General features: G+C 38.9%; 1 protein-coding gene and 1 pseudogene across 1 annotated transcript in view; both read right to left on the bottom strand.

Moving 5' to 3' along the window:
• Positions 1-21,222, bottom strand: part of LOC144645749 (uncharacterized) — a 28,555-nt gene that overhangs the window by 4,377 nt on the left and 2,956 nt on the right. The gene's annotated exons all lie outside the window — the stretch shown is intronic.
• LOC144645914 (uncharacterized) lies at positions 4,917-7,544 on the bottom strand (annotated as a pseudogene).

Genomic DNA, 21,222 nt, shown 5'->3' with positions numbered 1-21,222 from the left:
GCCTTTGGCTCAAAATCAAGGAATATGCCTCGGAGAGGATTTTTCGTGAGGGTGTTATCGAATCTATGTTTGAGTAGACTTTAGCAGACTAAACATAACAGCGTAGTCGTGATAACTATAAAGGGTCATTTGCAAGTGAATAAAGTTACTAGGAATTTTTAATCAGATCCTGCTCCAATGCCAATTTCTTTCTTTGGCTTAGTTCAATTTTACCCATGCATATGTTATAATAGGCACCCACTAACAGTGTTTTTGATTTCAGGGTGTGGTAAATATGCATTCAAGGCGATTGTTTGCATTAAAATATGCGTTTCCCAGCTCGTTGTTTTTTATTGAAGAATTTTCTTTTTTAAAATAAATTTGATTATCTTGCTCTGACACACGTGGCAAATTTAAGCACGGAAATCTACTTTTTCTCTTCGTTTCACTCCCTGAATGAACAGCCGAAACTTTAAGAAAATGGTTGTTGTTATTATTATTAAATAAAATTGACAGTTAAGGTTGGTGGTTTCTATAAGGACGTATATTAAACATGGACTGGCCCAGGTGGGGTGGTGGTCCTGGGACCATCCCTTATGCGTAAAGGTTTGTCTGGGGACAGAGTGTAATACACAGACTCACTGATCGTACTATCTATGTAACTGACGCTTGTTTTGCTGTCGGAGTAACGATGGGGCAGCAAGGGCAAGTGATGATTTAGCGTTTTCCTCACAGATTTCGCTCAGTATTTTTTTTTTTTATCAATTTCATTCCATAGCGAGTACAACGGGAAGGAATAGACTTTTATTGTTACTTGGGATGCAGAAGATTAAGCGCTTTTCGTTTGGATTCGTTGCATGCATGTGACGCATGTGAAGTCAAGAAATGCTGATAATTGAAGCCTGCCTAATCGGGTGTAAACAAATACGTGTACGTACAAGCTACCATATATAGCTCAGAAACGTATACGACGAAAATCAGGCCCAGGGGTGGTCCATCAGGTGTCCATGGACTGGGTCTTCAGGTGTGACCTGTGGAGCTGGTATATAAGGTGGTCCGTTGTTCAGGTCCACAATGGTATCGTTCATGGACTAGGTCTATAGGGTGGTCTATTGACCGAGTCCACGGTTCATGAGGTGTACGTGGACCGGGTCCACAGGGGTGGTCCATGAATCAGGGTACTTGTTAGGTATACTTCCTTTCCATATGGTCGTTGGCAATCGGTTGGCAACGTGAGGGAATTCAAAAGCTGGACCAACTTTAAGCAAGTTAACATTATTATTTGATGCATAAACTATTTGATGCTTAAAACACTTATTATTATAAAACTACACTGATCGTCAGTGTTCAATTTGATTATATGAAAATTAAAAAACACAGTTAAATTATTAGTGAACTATTTCACGAGTGTATTGAAGACCGGACCTCTTCCACGAACTTGTTGAACATTCTTAGATTAGCCGATAACTTAACCAGTTCATAAATATTAATACACAGTTATTGATCAGGTTAAAAATTAATCAAATACGGATTGTATGCAAAAGACGACGCATACATTTGTTTTCAGCGAGTCCTACATTGATCACCTTTCGCTCGATCCCACGTTTTACCTTAGTAGTAAGTCGGGTGAGTATGTGTTCCTTCTCTTAATTCTAACTGGTCAGTTCCTGAACTTCATAATTAAAGGCGTACCATCATCACGATTAAAAAATTACAAAACTTTAAAAACGCTGACTGAAAAAAGTGAAAAGGCCTGTTATTGTACAAGTTGATCAGTAAAAAATGCAGCTATAGAACTGTCCGTTTTTGATAACTGTATACAATTACGTAACTCGCCAAAGCATATCGACGTTTTAATTAAATGTCTCCCTTAAAATGTAAGTGTTGTTTGTTTTTTTTTTTGTTTTATGTTTTCGATTTCACAGAAGCATGGATTGATATTTATTTTTAATTCGTGTGCGGTTTAATATCTGGTCGTTTTAATATGACCGTGGGACAAAGTGTCTAGACCAAAGAGTAGTATGGCAAACTCACGGTTAAAAGCATCAGAACCAATTATTGTAACTTGTGTTTGGATAGGTTGAGGAATACAATGTTTACATGGCTTGGCTTCACCTCAATTTACCGCACACAGGGAATTAGAACTAATTATACCTGATTATGCAGATTAACCCAAGAACGTTTATTATAAGTTTTCTACTTTTGTTATATTGTTGGGCTTCCCTGCTCCCTAAACTTGCCCTGCCTTTTGACCTTCCATGTTCTTTAACGCCCTGCGTTTTTCAACTTCCTTTGCGCCTTCTGGCACAACGTAACCTTTAAAGTCGTCCTTCTTGCAGCTGCCCAGCTGTCAGGCCCATGCATGAGTATCGCTTTTAAATAAAACAATTCCCTTATCATTAATTTCCTCTGTCTATAAAAGGCACCCAGCCGACTTTTATACATTAACGCAACCTTTAAAAAAACCTGGTCCCGGATGCCGCCTCGTTATCTCACTGGTAACTCGTTAAATGAAAAGTCTTCCTGTCATGTAAGATTGATGCATTTACGAGCTAGCCTCTTGTCAAGGAAAGATGTCTAACTTCACTACAAATGAAAAAACACTCGAAGAATCTGTATGTTATACCAATCCAGACGATAAGCCTGCAGTGATATTTCTTTCAGTATTTAACTTTCTCTTTTCTATCGTCGCTTCCATTGGTAATATTTTGATTCTGATTGCGCTTCAAAAGCCGTCGACTTCTCTCCATCCTCCATCGAAAGTTCTGCTACGTTGTCTAGCTTCATCGGATCTCTGTGTTGGCATCATTTTACAACCACTGGTTGCCATCGTGTTTGTTTCTGTTGCAAACGAAAATTGGACTCTGTGTGGCCCCATTTTGGGCATAAGCTATGTGCTAGGTGTAGTTCTGTTCGGGGTGTCTCTGTTGACATTAACGGCCGTGAGTGTGGAAAGGCTTCTTGCTTTGTTGTTAGGGTTACGTTTTCGACAAATTGTAACTGTTAGGAGAACTGTTGCTATTGCAGTTTGTTTTTGGATCATAAATTTTGCTATCGCTGCCTGGTGTGTTTGGAATTATCTTGTTTTTCTGTGGTACGGATGTGTGCTGATACTTATATGTGTATTGACCGCTACCTTCTCCTACACCAAGATTTATGCTGATCTTCGCCATCACCAAACAGGAGTGCAAGATCAACCTTTACAAGCACAACAAAACCAAGGGGAAACTCCACTGAACATTGCTCGATACAGAAAGACCCTTTCAAGTTCGCTGTGGATACAGTTTACATTACTGGCGTGTTACCTTCCTTATTGTGTTGTAACAGCATTAGCAACCTTCACCGGTTTAACGCCGCCTCTTGTCCTAGGCTGGAGATTGACAGCATCTGTTGTCTTCCTCAACTCTTCTTTAAACCCTTTCCTTTACTGTTGGAAGATCGCAGAAGTGAGACAAGCGGTGAAAGACACAGTCAAACAACTGTTCTGTTGTTCATCAAGTTAGATATCGCAACAATTGACACCGGGACATCCTACAAGTACAATTGTGTTCGAGACGAAGTATTTACATTATAAACACGTTAAATATTTTTCCACTTGGGTGGAAACTCTGAAATAATACTATGCAGAGAAATAATTTGTGAAATACTGTCGCGTTGGGATCAGGAACGCACTTCAAACAACAACAACAGCAAATCGAATTGCATTTGGTTGTAAAGTCTGGCCATGGAAAAAGCTAACAACAATCCTCCATTGCGCGAGTAATCGACAACGGCGATAAGTTTGGCTTAGATCCGATCCCTTTTCCACGAAATATTTTTAAATTACACTGTGTAAGTAAGGAAAGAGATTTGTTCGTTCTGCGTGCTTTTGAAGAACTGGTAACATTGTATTATAAAGCGACTTAAAAAAGGGAACAAGTATACTAGTTAAATTCCAGAGAGAATGGACATTCTTGCGTAAAATGCCGGCATTACCCTTTTTACTTTAGAAAATAAAATAAATAAATGCAAATCAGCAAGCATTCAATTTAACTGTATGTCACGTCGCAAAATTTTACTTAAAAAATCAAAATCGTTTATTTTGTTAAGTGTCTCATTCTCGGTGCCAGTGACTGGAACCGAAAAAATGGAACTCTAGGCTACATCTGTAAGCAATCTCATTAAATTCTATTTCCTATATTCCTGGTTTTGTAGCAGCGAAACATATCTTAGAATTGAAGTTTAAAAATGAGATAAAAACTGCTAGAGGATGTTTTCGTATAAGTAATATAAATGCTAATCAGGCTATGTTAAAAGCAGATGATGGTTAAAGAGAGAAGTGAAGTTTTTAATTAGTACCCTTGACATGCAATTACTAAGAGATCCCATGTTGAGAAAAGGTTTGCCAATAGGATAAGAGATAACTCTGAGGGCAATAAATGAACAGGAAATGTTCTAGTCGCCAGCCAATCATATTGTCACTCTCCTACAAAACACATCTCTTATTTAAAATATTTCTGTTAATAAATTTCTTTCTGTTTATTCAGGCTATTAGTTAATACTCATGACTTTCTACCTGTTAAAGCAAGGAATAAATATAAACGGTTTAACTAAACGAAGCAGATGTTGTCCCGCTCTTTGTTCTACCTGTTAAACCAGCCGATGCCTCCAACATGTAAATACTACCTAATATTATCAGAGGCACAAATTTCAAAAGAAAAAGTTGAAAGACATTATTTTCCAAAAGGAAATAATTCGATGTTGACAAAAATTGAATGAGAAGGTACTAGTTGAAGCATTTGTCATTTTTTTGTTTAAGAGTCTAAAAGGAAAAATCATTAGTTTTGAATTTTGCTTAATTAACCAAAACTGCCAAAACTAAAATACGAAATCTGTCACAATCTTCACAAATCATGACATCATTTTATGCGTGTCTAATCTTTATACGGTAATTTCTGTCACACAATGTTAACACAATCATTTTGCTCCCTTTCCTTGTCACCATTTCTCAAAAAGCCCGCAGCATTGGCATCTACGTATGCGCGGTACCCTTCACAGTGATACGCTGAGAACATCCGGGATGTGAAGAACTGATTGGCAGTGCTGTGCTGTGGAAAGACGTTACAACATATCTTGGACAACCCCTGGCAAGCTTGTCGGTGACAGCACTCGCAGCAGCAGAGGGTCAACTTATTGACTTCATCTTGTGTGAAAAACACGCCGTCGGGTGCATCGAAAGGATGTACATTGGTCGAACGATTTCCATCCATTTCGTCACTGACGCCATGTTGTGGATCTCTTGGTACGATAAGTAGAATTTCTCCTTCGCCTTCTTCACCAAATTCATCGCTTTGGTAACGAACCTTGAATCTGAAAAAACAACAAAGGGAGAATTTACAAACGGGATAATTTAAAGACTATATAAATATTCTGTACTATGCATTGATTTCGGAAAACATTTAAGCAGGATGGGAGAAAGAAAGCGTGTATTTTATTTGTTTTCTGTTCCATTTTTTTGACTATTTTTCTAAATAGCAAGACTTGTGGACAATGAAGAGACTCTCTTACCGAATTCGTGTTAACTCTCAAGGAACTGTTTTAATTTCTCAAGGGAATACTTTTCGCTGTGGGCCATAAAAACGTCACTCAATAGGAATGCGTCAGCACTTCCGATCCCGAAGTGTTATCCATTGTTTGTGTTCTGTTTTTTCGATTTGATGCATGTGTTAACTATGGAAAGGCGATGACCTCAACAAAAGAAAAAGGTACAAGGCGGGGAATTTCGATGGCCCTGTCTGCGTCAGACTACAGTCTATAATTTTTTCCATTTTCACGCGTCGCTCGTCATCTAGCCTTTGCAAATTAAAGGTAGGTATTTTTCAAAGATCTCTGCCGTTTGGGGGGGGGGGGGGGGGGGGGGGGGGGGGTCCCCCCAAAAAAATTAAAAAAAAAAAAAAAAATCCCTTTTTTTCCCCCTCCCCGCCGCCCCGGTAGGGGTGGGTTTGGCCCATGGGGGGCCCCCCCCCCCCCTTTTGAAATTCTGGATCCGCCCCTGCGTTTATCGATTGAATCGCTTAGTTTTACCGTGTCTGTATTTATATGACGTCAAATGATGCAAAATATTAATCTGCATTTCCACAATTTTCCAACGACACATTGCATGGGAAACATAACTGTGCTATGACGCTGCCATGATCATGGTTGGTTTAGTTATGGTGACGAACCTAGTAAGAATAAATTTTAAAATCATATAATTTTAATTTTGAGTATTACTTTAACATATACGTAGTACTGTTTATTATACTACACATGGTGGCTGAAATAAGTTGTACTGTCATCTGGTGATGCTGGACAGTGAAATTGTCGGGCATGAATTGAAATTGAACGGGCATGGACTGAAATTGTCCAACATCCTGATAATATTGTCAAATTTGACCTTTGTACTCTTGGATGTTGAAGCCGGCCATTAGGGTATTTCTCGTATGGCAACCTTTAAATCCGTGAGCGTTATTCATGGGGTCCATTTTGCCACGTTTCCTCTAAAACAACCTCCCGTATAAAGCTTAATTTCAACTTATGCCAGCCTATCTCAATCCGTAAGCTAGTACTTGAAATTGGTTTTATACAAGCGTATTCTTTTACGAGAAGAGCGACGTACCAGATACCTGATACCTACCTTACCCTACTATACTACTTTCATTGCAAATAGTGTTAATTGAGACCATAGTTAGAAGAGAGGACTAACTATGTTTAGCAGATGCAAAATCGCCTAAGCAAAAAAAAGAAAGAACTACAAACTTGTAATAATGCTGCTTTCCTCCTGTTTTTGGTCTCACAAACTTCTCCAAGAGGTCGAAAATGATGTCTTGGCCGTCTTCACTTAGAAACGAACAGTTTAGCTTGGTACAAGCAAGCATCAGTGCAATCAAAAAGTTGTCTCCGTAGTATTGGTCGTCATGCTTATAACGGCAGCGTCAACAACAACAATCCTTCGTAGCCTTCTCTTTAACAGCGGTAAAATAGCAAGGTTTTCAATATGGCCTCCATCGCTAAGCAGCAGTATTGGTGGCGGCATTGGGCCAGTGTTTTCATTGGAAAACATTTCTCTCACAAAATAGACGAAAGAAATGTGTACGATAAACCACCTGAATTGACAAAATAGCAAGAATAACGTATGTTGACTCGTGCTCAGGATTTGCCTTAACAGAATATTTTGCATGTCATGTTGCGTCAATAATCATAGGGTTTTTTAGCGTGAATTCATGTTAAATGTCTGTTGAGCCAACGTCGTTCCAAGTGCCCCGGGAACCAGATTGCTCTCGAGCTTTAGAACTTAAGAGTGAAATCGAGATTACTCGAGCCTCCTTGAGGAAAGAAAACTAGTTCGATAAATCGAAAGTGCGGGTATCGGAGGTAAAAGTGCAGTGTTCGCCTTATTGAGAAATTGGTAATACATTATTATTTTCATTCTAGCCCTTACCTTGCTAATTTCTCCCACCATCTTGGTTGTTCCGCACCAGTGTCGATAAGAACGATGAAAACCAGTACAAGATGTATGGCAAAGAAGCTTGTTACTCCTATCTTGACGGATTGTTCTGCATCGTGGTAAAGTGCCGGTATAATTATTAATGGAAGGCCATAAAATTGCAAAATAACAGAAATAAGAAGGTTATGTTATGGAACAACTTTGAGTCATCAGATCAATAATCAGATCAATTAAAAATCTCTAGGAATTTAAATTAGAACAGAGGACTGAACGCGCGCATTTGAAGGTACCATTGGCCAAATAGCAGACTAGAGTAGCAAATATTTCTTAGTGTATGATTAATTGTCAGGCTGTCTGGCAACTTTAAAATCTACCCACAACCACGCAAACACCCACGTAAGACATATTGGAGCTTATTTTCATGTGCTAACCACGTCCTTTAATTTAGGCATCTCTCATAAAAAAATTACTGCATCGGCAAGTAACATATTTCAAATATGGATTGTGGTCTATCAAATGAGCCGCATCATAGAGCTGGAGTTTATATTAACTTTCTCCCCTTAGGACTAACAGGATTCTTCCTGATGGGGTGATAGATGGTTTCCATTGGACCACCCCGAACTTTCGAAACCAAATTGTACGTGTCAGCGTAAAGATTAGTCTGGGGACAGGGTATAATACACAGGCTTATGCCATTAAATATTCGATCACTTCGCACTATCAATGTAATTGAGGCTTGTTTTGCTGCCGGAGTAAGGATGGGGCGGCAAGGGCATGTGAAGCTTTAGCGTTTTCCTCACAGATTTCGCTCAGTATTATTTTGCAACGAGTTCATTCCATAGCAAGTACAACGGAAAGGACTAGACTATTATTGTTATAATGAGATGCAGAAGATATAGCGCTCTTCGTTTGGATTCGTTGTATACAAAGTTTAGCTTTGAAATAAATATGAAGTCAAGAAACGGTGATAAAACGCAGCCTGCCTTATGGAGGGTTAGCGAACACTTCCACTGACTGGGTCCTCCGGGGTGACCCGTGGAGCTAGGAGTATGGCTCCTATACTAAATTCTGATTGGTCATTTCGTAAACTTCATAATTAATGGATTAAAAAACTAAAAATAATTAAGCGCTAACAGAAAAGTAAGCCGACCCGTAATTGTCCAGGTTTATTAGTAAAAAAGGAGTCTGCCTTTTGGTCGAGGGTCGAGGGTCGAGGGTACATTGTCGAGGGTGAGGGTAAAATGTCGAGGGTAGAAAATTTTCACAATTTTCAAAAATTTACCAACCATTACAATTAATTATAATTGTGGGTAAGATATTCAATAGCACGTAGACATCGCTAGGCGTTTAGTACCCACAGAAGGCCATGTATACACGAATAACTACGTGAATAGAAAAGAGCTAGGGTCGAATCCAATTGTCGAGTAAACTCCTTATTTTTTTCTTTCTTGACATAGCCAAGATCCAGATAATGAAATTTCTCGGGATGAATCACGCGCTAACATTTATTAAATCCGACTTTACTGAAAATGTTCACAAGTCGACCTGTTCAGGTATCACCGTACTGAAAAAGACGGCGACTAGTAGATTTACCCACAATTCTCGGCGCACGGAAACTCTTATTCGCTCATAAAAACGCAAAGGAAAAGTCTGAAAACTTAAAACCTGGCATACACAATGTTGTTAGTTCATGAAGAATCTTCACCAAGACATGGCTTTTTCTGGTGTCTATTGCCTGTGCTAGGTTCACAAGGAGTTGTGTTGAAATGTACAGTCACCACTCACCATCTTTTTTCTGTACGTTGGATTCGAAAGTTAAAACACGACGGTCGAAAGAAAACACATCCATGGTACTAAAGATGAGATGTTCAACATGACACGAGCTTGGGACAAAGAAAAATTCTGAGTCCCCGACGGGAATCGAACCCATGGCCTCCCAGATACCGGTTGGGCGCTCTAACCAACTGAGCTACGAGAGACTCGTTGTAAGCTGGGCCATGTGACACGCGTCCTGCATACTGCTAGGATCAGCAATGCCGAAATCATCAAGTTTGTAGTAAATAATAAAGATGGTAAATTTCAAGCTCGGTAATAAATAATAAAGATCTTTATTACCGAGCTTGAAATTTACCATCTTTAGTGATATTAATATTGTTATAGTACTTCCTCACCCGTGATTAATAATAAATAAATAAATTAATTAATTAATAATTAACTAAATTATCTTTTATTAATATTGGAAATATTGTTACCCTCGACCCTACCCTCGACATGTTACCCTCACCCTCGACAATGTACCCTCGACCCTCGACCCTCGACCAAAAGGCAGACTCGTAAAAAAGCGGTTAAAGAACAATTGATGACTGACCGCATATAATTTGTTTCTTCGCCAAAGCAGATAGACGTTTTAATAAAATACCTCCCTTAACAAAATAATATCAGTCTTGCATGGGTTTTTGCCTTATGTTTTCGGTTTTACTTAAGCATCGTTTGATGTTTATTTTTACTCGACTGCAATTACTTTTCATCCCTTCATTTACATATTAATTGTAGCAGTCGTATTTCTGTTAGCCTTGTCAAATTACTCGCAAAGAACTTAAAAGCTATGAAAAAATCATAATCAGCCACAAGGTAATTTTATAAACAGGAAAGATAAAGTTAATTCATACGCGGTTTAATATCTAGCAGTTATTATCTGCCCGTGTGGCAAAGTGTCCACACCAAAGACAGTCACAAGATAAATATGTCAAATCCTAATGGGTCATTATGGAAAACTCACAGTTAAAACGTCAGAACTGATTGCTGCAAATTGTTCTCGGGTAAGTTGAAGAGTACAATGTTTACATGGCTTAGCTGTACGTCAACTCACTGCATACAGGGAATTAAAGCTGATTATACCTGATTATGCAGATACGCAAGCACGTTTTAGGCGGGGTTTTGATATGGGTTTAACAGAATTATCTCGTTCACGTTTCAAGGAATCCGAAAACGCTTCACTCATCCCATATATCTATGTTTTGCGGTATTTTGTAAACTTTGGGTAATTTTGGGAATTTTGGGGAGGAGATAGTTTTTTCTTAAAATATTGATTAAATTTAGAGAAATACTTAATATTGGAGATTAAATACCGGTATGTAGTTAAAAATTGATAGACGGATACCAGACAGTCCCACTGACAACCTGGAATGCTCTTGCGTAGGGGTCAACTGTCTGGTGATGTTTAATTTTTTTCTTCTTCAATCTCTTCTTTAAACCTCTTGAAACTTTATTCAAATTCAGGAGGAACCCCACCTTAATATAGGGTATTTTATTATTTTTGTTGTGTTCTTGGGCTTCACTGCAGCTTCATCTTGCTGTGTCATTTAACTTTCCCTGTTCTTTAACTTCCCGTGTTTTTCAACTTCCTGTGTGTCTTCTGATACAAAGTAAACTTCAAACACGGTCTTCTTGTAGCTTGTCCAGCTGCCTTTCCAATGTGTCAGTTTCCCTTTTAAATCAAACGATTCCCTTGCACCCAGCTATAATACTGTAATACAACGTTTAAGAAATCTGGCCCGGATACTGCCTCGTCATCTCACTGGTAACTCGTTAAACCTCCTGTGATGATAAAGCTGGTGCTTTTAAGAGCTGGCCTCTTGTAAAGGAAAGATGTCTAACTCCACTAGAAATTGACACAAAATAGCCTTCAAACACAGCCTTGTTGCAGCTTGCTCACGGTGATAGGCTGGTTTGAATTTATTCAGTTTAAACTATAATAGACGCCAAGCTGTCTGCTCATGTATCAGTTTCCTGTCAGGTAAAACAATTCCCTTATCAATATTTCAGTTCTCTCTATGTAAAATGCCACCGACCGGCTATCATGCAGCCTAGACACAGATACTGCTTCGGCGAGTTACTGGTGACTCGTTACAAGAAAAGACTTTCTACCATGTCTTACGATGCTTTTATGAGCTAGACTGTCAAGGAAAGATGTCTAACTCCACTAGAAACAGCCAAACGCTTGAAGAATTCATTTGCTCGACAAATCCAGACAATAAGCCTGCAGTAATATTCCTTTCAGCTTTCAACTTCCTTTTTTCCATCATTGCTTCCATTGGTAACATTTTGATTCTGACTGCCCTTCAAAAGCCGTCGACTTCTCTCCATCCTCCATCGAAAGTTCTGCTGCGTTGTCTAGCTACATCAGATCTCTGTGTTGGCATCATTTTACAACCAATGGTCGCCATCCTGTTTGTCTCTGTTGCAAACGAAAATTGGACTCTGTGTGGCCCCATCTTAGGCATAAGCTTTCTGTTAGGTGTAGTTCTCTTCGGGGTGTCTCTGTTGACATTAACGGCAGTGAGTGTGGAAAGGCTTCTCGCTTTCTTGTTGGGGTTACGTTTTCGACAAATTGTAACTGTTAGGAGAACTGTTGCTGTTACAGTTTGTTTTTGGGTCATAAATTTCGTTATCGCCGCGTGGTGTGTTTGGAATTATTTTGTCTTTCTGTGGTACGGATGTGTGCTGATACTTACATGTGTATTAACCTCTACCTTCACTTACACCAAGATCTATGCCCATCTTCGCCGTCACCAAACAAGAGTGCAAGACCAATCTTCCCAAACACAACAAAACCAAGGGGAAGTTCCACTGAACATTGCTCGATACAGAAAGACCCTTTCTAGTTCACTGTGGATACAGTTTACATTACTGGCGTGTTACCTTCCGTATTGTGTTGTAACAGCAATCGCAACCTTCACCGGTTTAACGCCGCCTCTTGTCCTGGGCTGGAGGTTTACAACATCTGTTGTATTCCTAAACTCTTCTTTAAACCCTTTCCTTTATTGTTGGAAGATCGCAGAAGTAAGACAAGCGGTGAAAGACACAGTCAAACAACTGTTCTATTGTTCGTCAAGTTAGATATCGCAACAATTGACACCGGGAATTCTTCCAAGTACAATTGTGTACGAGAAGAAGTATTTATCTAACCAACACGTTAAATATTTTTTCACCTTGGTAGCAACTCTGAAATAATACTTTACAGAGGAATAATTTGTGAAATATTGTCGCACTGGGATCAGGAACCCTCTTCAACCAGCAACAACAACAGCAAATGGTATTGCATTTGGTTGGCAAGTCTGGCCATGGGAAAAAGCTGACAACAATCCTCCATTGCGCGCGAGTAATCTACAACGATGATAAGTTTTATTTGGATCCCTTTTCCATGAAATAGTTTTAAATTACAATGATCGTCTGTGTATCAAGTGAGGAGACAGCTTTGTTCGTTTTGTTTTTTTGAAGAACTAGTAACATTGTATTATAAAGCGACTTGTAAAAGGGAACTAGTATACTAGTTTAATTCCGGAGAGAATCGACATTCTTGGGCTAAATGCTGCCATTATTCTCTATACTTTAGTTAATAAAATAAAGAAATGCAAATCAGCTTGCATTAAATTTAAATGTATGTCACGTCGCAAAATTTCACTTAAAAAAAAAATCGTTTTTTTTTATATGACTCATTGAGAATATGGAACTCTAGGTTACATCTGTAAGCAATATCATAGGCCAAATGTTTACTATTTCTGATATTCTTGGTTTTCTAGCAGCGAAACATATGTGAGAATTGAAATTTAAAAATGAGATAAAATCTGATAGAGGATGTTTTCATATTAGTAATATAAATGCTAATCAGACTATGTTAAAAGCAGATGATGGTTCAAAGAAAAAATACACTTTTTAATAAGGACCCTTCTTAACAGTAAATTGACATGCAATACTAAGAGATCCCATGTTAATAAAAGGTTTACCAATAAGATTAGAGATTACTCTGAAAAAGAATCACTGTACAGGAAATGTTCTAGTCGCCAGCCAATCATATTTTTGCTCTCTTCCAAAACACGTCTCTAATTTAAAATATTTCTTTTACTGATTTTTCTATCTGTTTATTCAGGCTATTAGTTAATAGTCATGATTTTCTACTTGTAAAAGCATGGAATAGATATGAACGGTTTTACTAAACGAAGCAGATGTTCTCCCGCTCTTTGTTCTACTTGTAAAACCAGCAGATGCCTCCAACATGTAAATACTACCTAATAATATTATCAGCGGCATACATGTCAAGAGAAAAAGTTGAAAGACATTATTTTCCAAAAGGAAATAATTCGATGTTGATAAAAATGGAATGAGATCTAGAAGGTACATGTTGAAACATTTGTCATTTTTTTTGTTTAAGATTCTAAAATTAAAAATCCTTAATTTTGAATCTTGCTTAACCAAAACTACCAAAACTAAAATACGAAAAAAGGACGACTAAAAGTACCTTCAGAGAAAACTATATAATCAATATTTGAAAAATATTCAAAGGTGCAACGCCTGGGATAGCGTTAACTGAACATTTTAGCAACATTTTTCCAGTACGCCTTTCCCAATCTGTCAAAATCTTCACGAATCTTGACCATCTTAAGCTTGGCTCTTTGCTTTGTCATGAAACATTTAGCAAGTTTTGCAAACGACATCATTTTATGCGCCTCTAATCTTTATACGGTAATTTCTGTCACACAATGTTAACATTATCATTTTGCTCCCTTTCCTTGTCACCATTTCTCAAAAAGCCAACAGCATTGGCATCTACGCATGCGCCGTACCCTTCACAGTGATACGCCGAGAACATCTTGGATGTGAAGAACTGATTGGCAGTGCTGTGCTGTGGAAAGACGTTACAACATATCTTGGACAACCCCTGACAAGCTTGTCGGTGACAGCACTCGCAGCAACAGAGAGTCAAGTTATTGACTTCATCTTGTGTGAAAAACACACCGTCGGGTGCATCGAAAGGATGCAAATTAGTCGAACGATTTCCATCCATTCCGTCATTTACGCCATGCTGCGGATTTCTTGGTACGATAAGTAGAATTTCTCCTTCGCCTTCTTCACCGAATTCATCGCTTTGGTAACGAACCTTGAATCTGAAAAAGCAACAAAAGGAGAATTTACAACCGGGATAATTTCAAGGCTATTTAAATATTCTGTACTCTGCATTGATATCGGAGAACATTTAAGCAGGATGAAGAGAAAGAAAGCGTGCGTTTTACTTGTTTCTGCTCCTTTTTTTCGACTATTTTGCTTGTTAAAGTAAAATAGTAAGACTTGTGGACAATGAAGTCACTCTCTTACCGAATTCTTGGTAACTCTCAAGGAACTGTTTTAATTTCTCAAGGGAATACTTTTCGCTGTGGGTGATAAAAACGTCACTCAAGAGGAATGCGTCAGCACTTCCGATCCCGAATTGTTACAACAAGGCGGGCAATTTCGATGGCCTTGTCCGTGTCGAGACTACAGTCTATTTTTTTTTTCCATTTTCACGCGTCGCTCGTCATCTAGCCTTGCAAATTAAAGGTTGGTATTTTTCAAAGATCTCTGCCATTCATCGATTGAATCGCTTAGTTTTATCATGCCTGTGTTTATATGACGTTAAATGATGCAAAATATTAATATGCATTTCCACAATTTTCCAGCGACACATTGCATGGGAAACATAACTGTGCTATGACGCTACCATGATAATGGTTGGTTTAGTTATGGTGACGAACCTAGTAAGAATAAATTTTAAAATCATATACAGTCGAAGCTCTCTTAACGGACACTCTCGTAAGCGGACAGCTCTACTTACGGCCACCTTGTTAGAAACCCCGTTTTTACTCCCATACAAACTCTGTATTTTTACATTCTCGTAAGCGGACATTCCCGTAAGCGGCCGCGGACACTTTCCGAGATTACGACTTAGACTTTTTCTTTGTTTTTAAGCTCCCGTAAGCGGACACCGCAAAGAAAATCATATAAAAAACCTCTGTATCTTGTATTAATCAATCAACTTCACATCGCCGTTTGTCACAATGATTTTACTGTAATTACAGTACCATATTTCAGTGTTTGTTTTGTCGTCATCCACGTCCGGTTACATTTCGAAACATGCATATTACCATTATGTTAGCTGGGCAAGCTCCCGTAAGCGGCCATCTATCCCCTACACCTCTAGTGGCCGCTTACAAGAATTATTCTCGTAAGCGGCCAGCTCCAATTGCGGACACTTTTTTCGCGTCCCGAGGGTGTCCGCTTATGAGAGCTTCGACTGTAATTTTAATTTTGAGTATTACTTTAACATATACGTAGTACTGTTTATTATACTACACATGGTGGCTGAAATAAGTTGTACTGTCATCTGGTGAAGCTGGACAGTGAAATTGTCGGGCACGAATTGAAATTGAACGGGCATGGACTGAAATTGTCCAACATCCTGATAATATTGTCAAATTTGACCTTTGTACTCTTGGATGTTGAAGCCGGCCATTAGGGTATTTCTCGTATGGCAACCTTTAAATCCGTGAGCGTTATTCATGGGGTCCATTTTGCCACGTTTCCTCTAAAACAACCTCCCGTATAAAGCTAAATTACAACTTATGCCAGCCTATCTCAATCCGTAAGCTAGTACTTGAAATTGGTTTTATACAAGCGTATTCTTTTACGAGAAGAGCGACGTACCAGATACCTGATACCTACCTTACCCTACTATACTACTTTCATTTCAAGTAGTGCTACTTGAGACCATAGTTAGAAGAGAGGACTAACTATGTTTAGCAGATGCAAAATCGCCAAAGCAAAAAGAGAAAGAACAACAAACTTGTAATAACGCTGCTTTCCTCCTGTTTTTGGTCTCACAAACTTCTCCAAGAGGTCGAAAAATGATGTCTTGGCCGTCTTCACTTAGAAACGAACAGTTTAGCTTGGTACAAGCAAGCATCAGTGCAATCAAAAAGTTGTCTCCGTAGTATTGGTCGTCATGCTTATAACGGCAGCGTCAACAACAACAATCCTTCGTAGCCTTCTCTTTAACAGCGGTAAAATAGCAAGGTTTTCAATATGGCCTCCATCGCTAAGCAGCAGTATTGGTGGCGGCATTGGGCCAGTGTTTTCATTGGAAAACATTTGTCTCACAAAATAGACGAAAGGAATGTGTACGATAAACCACCTGAATTGACAAAATAGCGAGAATAACGTATGTTGACTCGTGCTCAGGATTTGCCTTAACAGAATATTTTGCATGTCATGTTGCGTCAATCATCATAGGGTTTTTTAGCGTGAATTCATGTTAAATGTCTGTTGAGCCAACGTCGTTCCAAGTGCCCCGGGAACCAGATTGCTCTCGAGCTTTAGAACTTAAGAGTGAAATCGAGATTACTCGAGCCTCCTTGAGGAAAGAAAACTAGTTCGATAAATCGAAAGTGCGGGTATCGGAGGTAAAAGTGCAGTGTTCGCCTTATTGAGAAATTGGTAATACATTATTATTTTCATTCTAGCCCTTACCTTGCTAATTTCTCCCACCATCTTGGTTGTTCCGCACCAGTGTCGATAAGAGCGATGAAAACCAGTACAAGATGTATGGCAAAGAAGCTTGTTACTCCTATCTTGACGGATTGTTCTGCATCGTGGTAAAGTGCCGGTATAATTATTAATGGAAGGCCATAAAATTGCAAAATAACAGAAATAAGAAGGTTATGTTATGGAACAACTTTGAGTCATCAGATCAATAATCAGATCAATTAAAAATCTCTAGGAATTTAAATTAGAACAGAGGACTGAACGCGCGCATTTGAAGGTACCATTGGCCAAATAGCAGACTAGAGTAGCAAATATTTCTTAGTGTATGATAAATTGTCAGGCTGTCTGGCATCTTTAAAATCTACCCACAACCACGCAAACACCCACGTAAGACATATTGGACCTTATTTTCATGTGCTAACCACGTCCTTTAATTTAGGCATCTCTCATAAAAAAATTACTGCATCGGCAAGTAACATATTTCAAATATGGATTGTGGTCTATCAAATGAGCCGCATCATAGAGCTGGAGTTTATATTAACTTTCTCCCCTTAGGACTAACAGGATTCTTCCTGATGGGGTGATAGATGGTTTCCATTGGACCACCCCGAACTTTCGAAACCAAATTGTACGTGTCAGCGTAAAGATTAGTCTGGGGACAGGGTATAATACACAGGCTTATGCCATTAAATATTCAATCACTTCGCACTATCAATGTAATTGAGGCTTGTTTTGCTGCCGGAGTAAGGATGGGGCGGCAAGGGCATGTGAAGCTTTAGCGTTTTCCTCACAGATTTCGCTCAGTATTATTTTGCAACGAGTTCATTCCATAGCAAGTACAACGGAAAGGACTAGACTATTATTGTTATAATGAGATGCAGAAGATATAGCGCTCTTCGTTTGGATTCGTTGTATACAAAGTTTAGCTTTGAAATAAATATGAAGTCAAGAAACGGTGATAAAACGCAGCCTGCCTTATGGAGGGTTAGCGAACACTTCCACTGACTGGGTCCTCCGGGGTGACCCGTGGAGCTAGGAGTATGGCTCCTATACTAAATTCTGATTGGTCATTTCGTAAACTTCATAATTAATGGATTAAAAAACTAAAAATAATTAAGCGCTAACAGAAAAGTAAGCCGACCCGTAATTGTCCAGGTTTATTAGTAAAAAAGGAGTCTGCCTTTTGGTCGAGGGTCGAGGGTCGAGGGTACATTGTCGAGGGTGAGGGTAAAATGTCGAGGGTAGAAAATTTTCACAATTTTCAAAAATTTACCAACCATTACAATTAATTATAATTGTGGGTAAGATATTCAACAGCACGTAGACATCGCTAGGCGTTTAGTACCCACAGAAGGCCATGTATACACGAATAACTACGTGAATAGAAAAGAGCTAGGGTCGAATCCAATTGTCGAGTAAACTCCTTATTTTTTTCTTTCTTGACATAGCCAAGATCCAGATAATGAAATTTCTCGGGATGAATCACGCGCTAACATTTATTAAATCCGACTTTACTGAAAATGTTCACAAGTCGACCTGTTCAGGTATCACCGTACTGAAAAAGACGGCGACTAGTAGATTTACCCACAATTCTCGGCGCACGGAAACTCTTATTCGCTCATAAAAACGCAAAGGAAAAGTCTGAAAACTTAAAACCTGGCATACACAATGTTGTTAGTTCATGAAGAATCTTCACCAAGACATGGCTTTTTCTGGTGTCTATTGCCTGTGCTAGGTTCACAAGGAGTTGTGTTGAAATGTACAGTCACCACTCACCATCTTTTTTCTGTACGTTGGATTCGAAAGTTAAAACACGACGGTCGAAAGAAAACACATCCATGGTACTAAAGATGAGATGTTCAACATGACACGAGCTTGGGACAAAGAAAAATTCTGAGTCCCCGACGGGAATCGAACCCATGGCCTCCCAGATACCGGTTGGGCGCTCTAACCAACTGAGCTACGAGAGACTCGTTGTAAGCTGGGCCATGTGACACGCGTCCTGCATACTGCTAGGATCAGCAATGCCGAAATCATCAAGTTTGTAGTAAATAATAAAGATGGTAAATTTCAAGCTCGGTAATAAATAATAAAGATCTTTATTACCGAGCTTGAAATTTACCATCTTTAGTGATATTAATATTGTTATAGTACTTCCTCACCCGTGATTAATAATAAATAAATAAATTAATTAATTAATAATTAACTAAATTATCTTTTATTAATATTGGAAATATTGTTACCCTCGACCCTACCCTCGACATGTTACCCTCACCCTCGACAATGTACCCTCGACCCTCGACCCTCGACCAAAAGGCAGACTCGTAAAAAAGCGGTTAAAGAACAATTGATGACTGACCGCATATAATTTGTTTCTTCGCCAAAGCAGATAGACGTTTTAATAAAATACCTCCCTTAACAAAATAATATCAGTCTTGCATGGGTTTTTGCCTTATGTTTTCGGTTTTACTTAAGCATCGTTTGATGTTTATTTTTACTCGACTGCAATTACTTTTCATCCCTTCATTTACATATTAATTGTAGCAGTCGTATTTCTGTTAGCCTTGTCAAATTACTCGCAAAGAACTTAAAAGCTATGAAAAAATCATAATCAGCCACAAGGTAATTTTATAAACAGGAAAGATAAAGTTAATTCATACGCGGTTTAATATCTAGCAGTTATTATCTGCCCGTGTGGCAAAGTGTCCACACCAAAGACAGTCACAAGATAAATATGTCAAATCCTAATGGGTCATTATGGAAAACTCACAGTTAAAACGTCAGAACTGATTGCTGCAAATTGTTCTCGGGTAAGTTGAAGAGTACAATGTTTACATGGCTTAGCTGTACGTCAACTCACTGCATACAGGGAATTAAGGCTGATTATACCTGATTATGCAGATACGCAAGCACGTTTTAGGCGGGGTTTTGATATGGGTTTAACAGAATTATCTCGTTCACGTTTCAAGGAATCCGAAAACGCTTCACTCATCCCATATATCTATGTTTTGCGGTATTTTGTAAACTTTGGGTAATTTTGGGAATTTTGGGGAGGAGATAGTTTTTTCTTAAAATATTGATTAAATTTAGAGAAATACTTAATATTGGAGATAAAATACCGGTATGTAGTTAAAAATTGATAGACGGATACCAGACAGTCCCACTGACAACCTGGAATGCTCTTGCGTGGGGGTCAACTGTCTGGTGATGTTTAATTTTTTTCTTCTTCAATCTCTTCTTTAAACCTCTTGAAACTTTATTCAAATTCAGGAGGAACCCCACCTTAATATAGGGTATTTTATTATTTTTGTTGTGTTCTTGGGCTTCACTGCAGCTTCATCTTGCTGTGTCATTTAACTTTCCCTGTTCTTTAACTTCCCGTGTTTTTCAACTTCCTGTGTGTCTTCTGATACAAAGTAAACTTCAAACACGGTCTTCTTGTAGCTTGTCCAGCTGCCTTTCCAATGTGTCAGTTTCCCTTTTAAATCAAACGATTCCCTGGCACCCAGCTATAATACTGTAATACAACGTTTAAGAAATCTGGCCCGGATACTGCCTCGTCATCTCACTGGTAACTCGTTAAACCTCCTGTGATGATAAAGCTGGTGCTTTTAAGAGCTGGCCTCTTGTAAAGGAAAGATGTCTAACTCCACTAGAAATTGACACAAAATAGCCTTCAAACACAGCCTTGTTGCAGCTTGCTCACGGTGATAGGCTGGTTTGAATTTATTCAGTTTAAACTATAATAGACGCCAAGCTGTCTGCTCATGTATCAGTTTCCTGTCAGGTAAAACAATTCCCTTATCAATATTTCAGTTCTCTCTATGTAAAATGCCACCGACCGGCTATCATGCAGCCTAGACACAGATACTGCTTCGGCGAGTTACTGGTGACTCGTTACAAGAAAAGACTTTCTACCATGCCTTACGATGCTTTTATGAGCTAGACTGTCAAGGAAAGATGTCTAACTCCACTAGAAACAGCCAAACGCTTGAAGAATTCATTTGCTCGACAAATCCAGACAATAAGCCTGCAGTAATATTCCTTTCAGCTTTCAACTTCCTTTTTTCCATCATTGCTTCCATTGGTAACATTTTGATTCTGACTGCCCTTCAAAAGCCGTCGACTTCTCTCCATCCTCCATCGAAAGTTCTGCTGCGTTGTCTAGCTACATCAGATCTCTGTGTTGGCATCATTTTACAACCAATGGTCGCCATCCTGTTTGTCTCTGTTGCAAACGAAAATTGGACTCTGTGTGGCCCCATCTTAGGCATAAGCTTTCTGTTAGGTGTAGTTCTCTTCGGGGTGTCTCTGTTGACATTAACGGCAGTGAGTGTGGAAAGGCTTCTCGCTTTCTTGTTGGGGTTACGTTTTCGACAAATTGTAACTGTTAGGAGAACTGTTGCTGTTACAGTTTGTTTTTG

Source organism: Oculina patagonica, chromosome 3 (genome assembly GCF_052425735.1).
Source record: "Oculina patagonica isolate OP01 chromosome 3, crgOcupat, whole genome shotgun sequence".
NCBI lineage: Eukaryota > Metazoa > Cnidaria > Anthozoa > Scleractinia > Oculinidae > Oculina > Oculina patagonica.
This window is presented reverse-complemented; position numbering and strand designations above follow the sequence as displayed.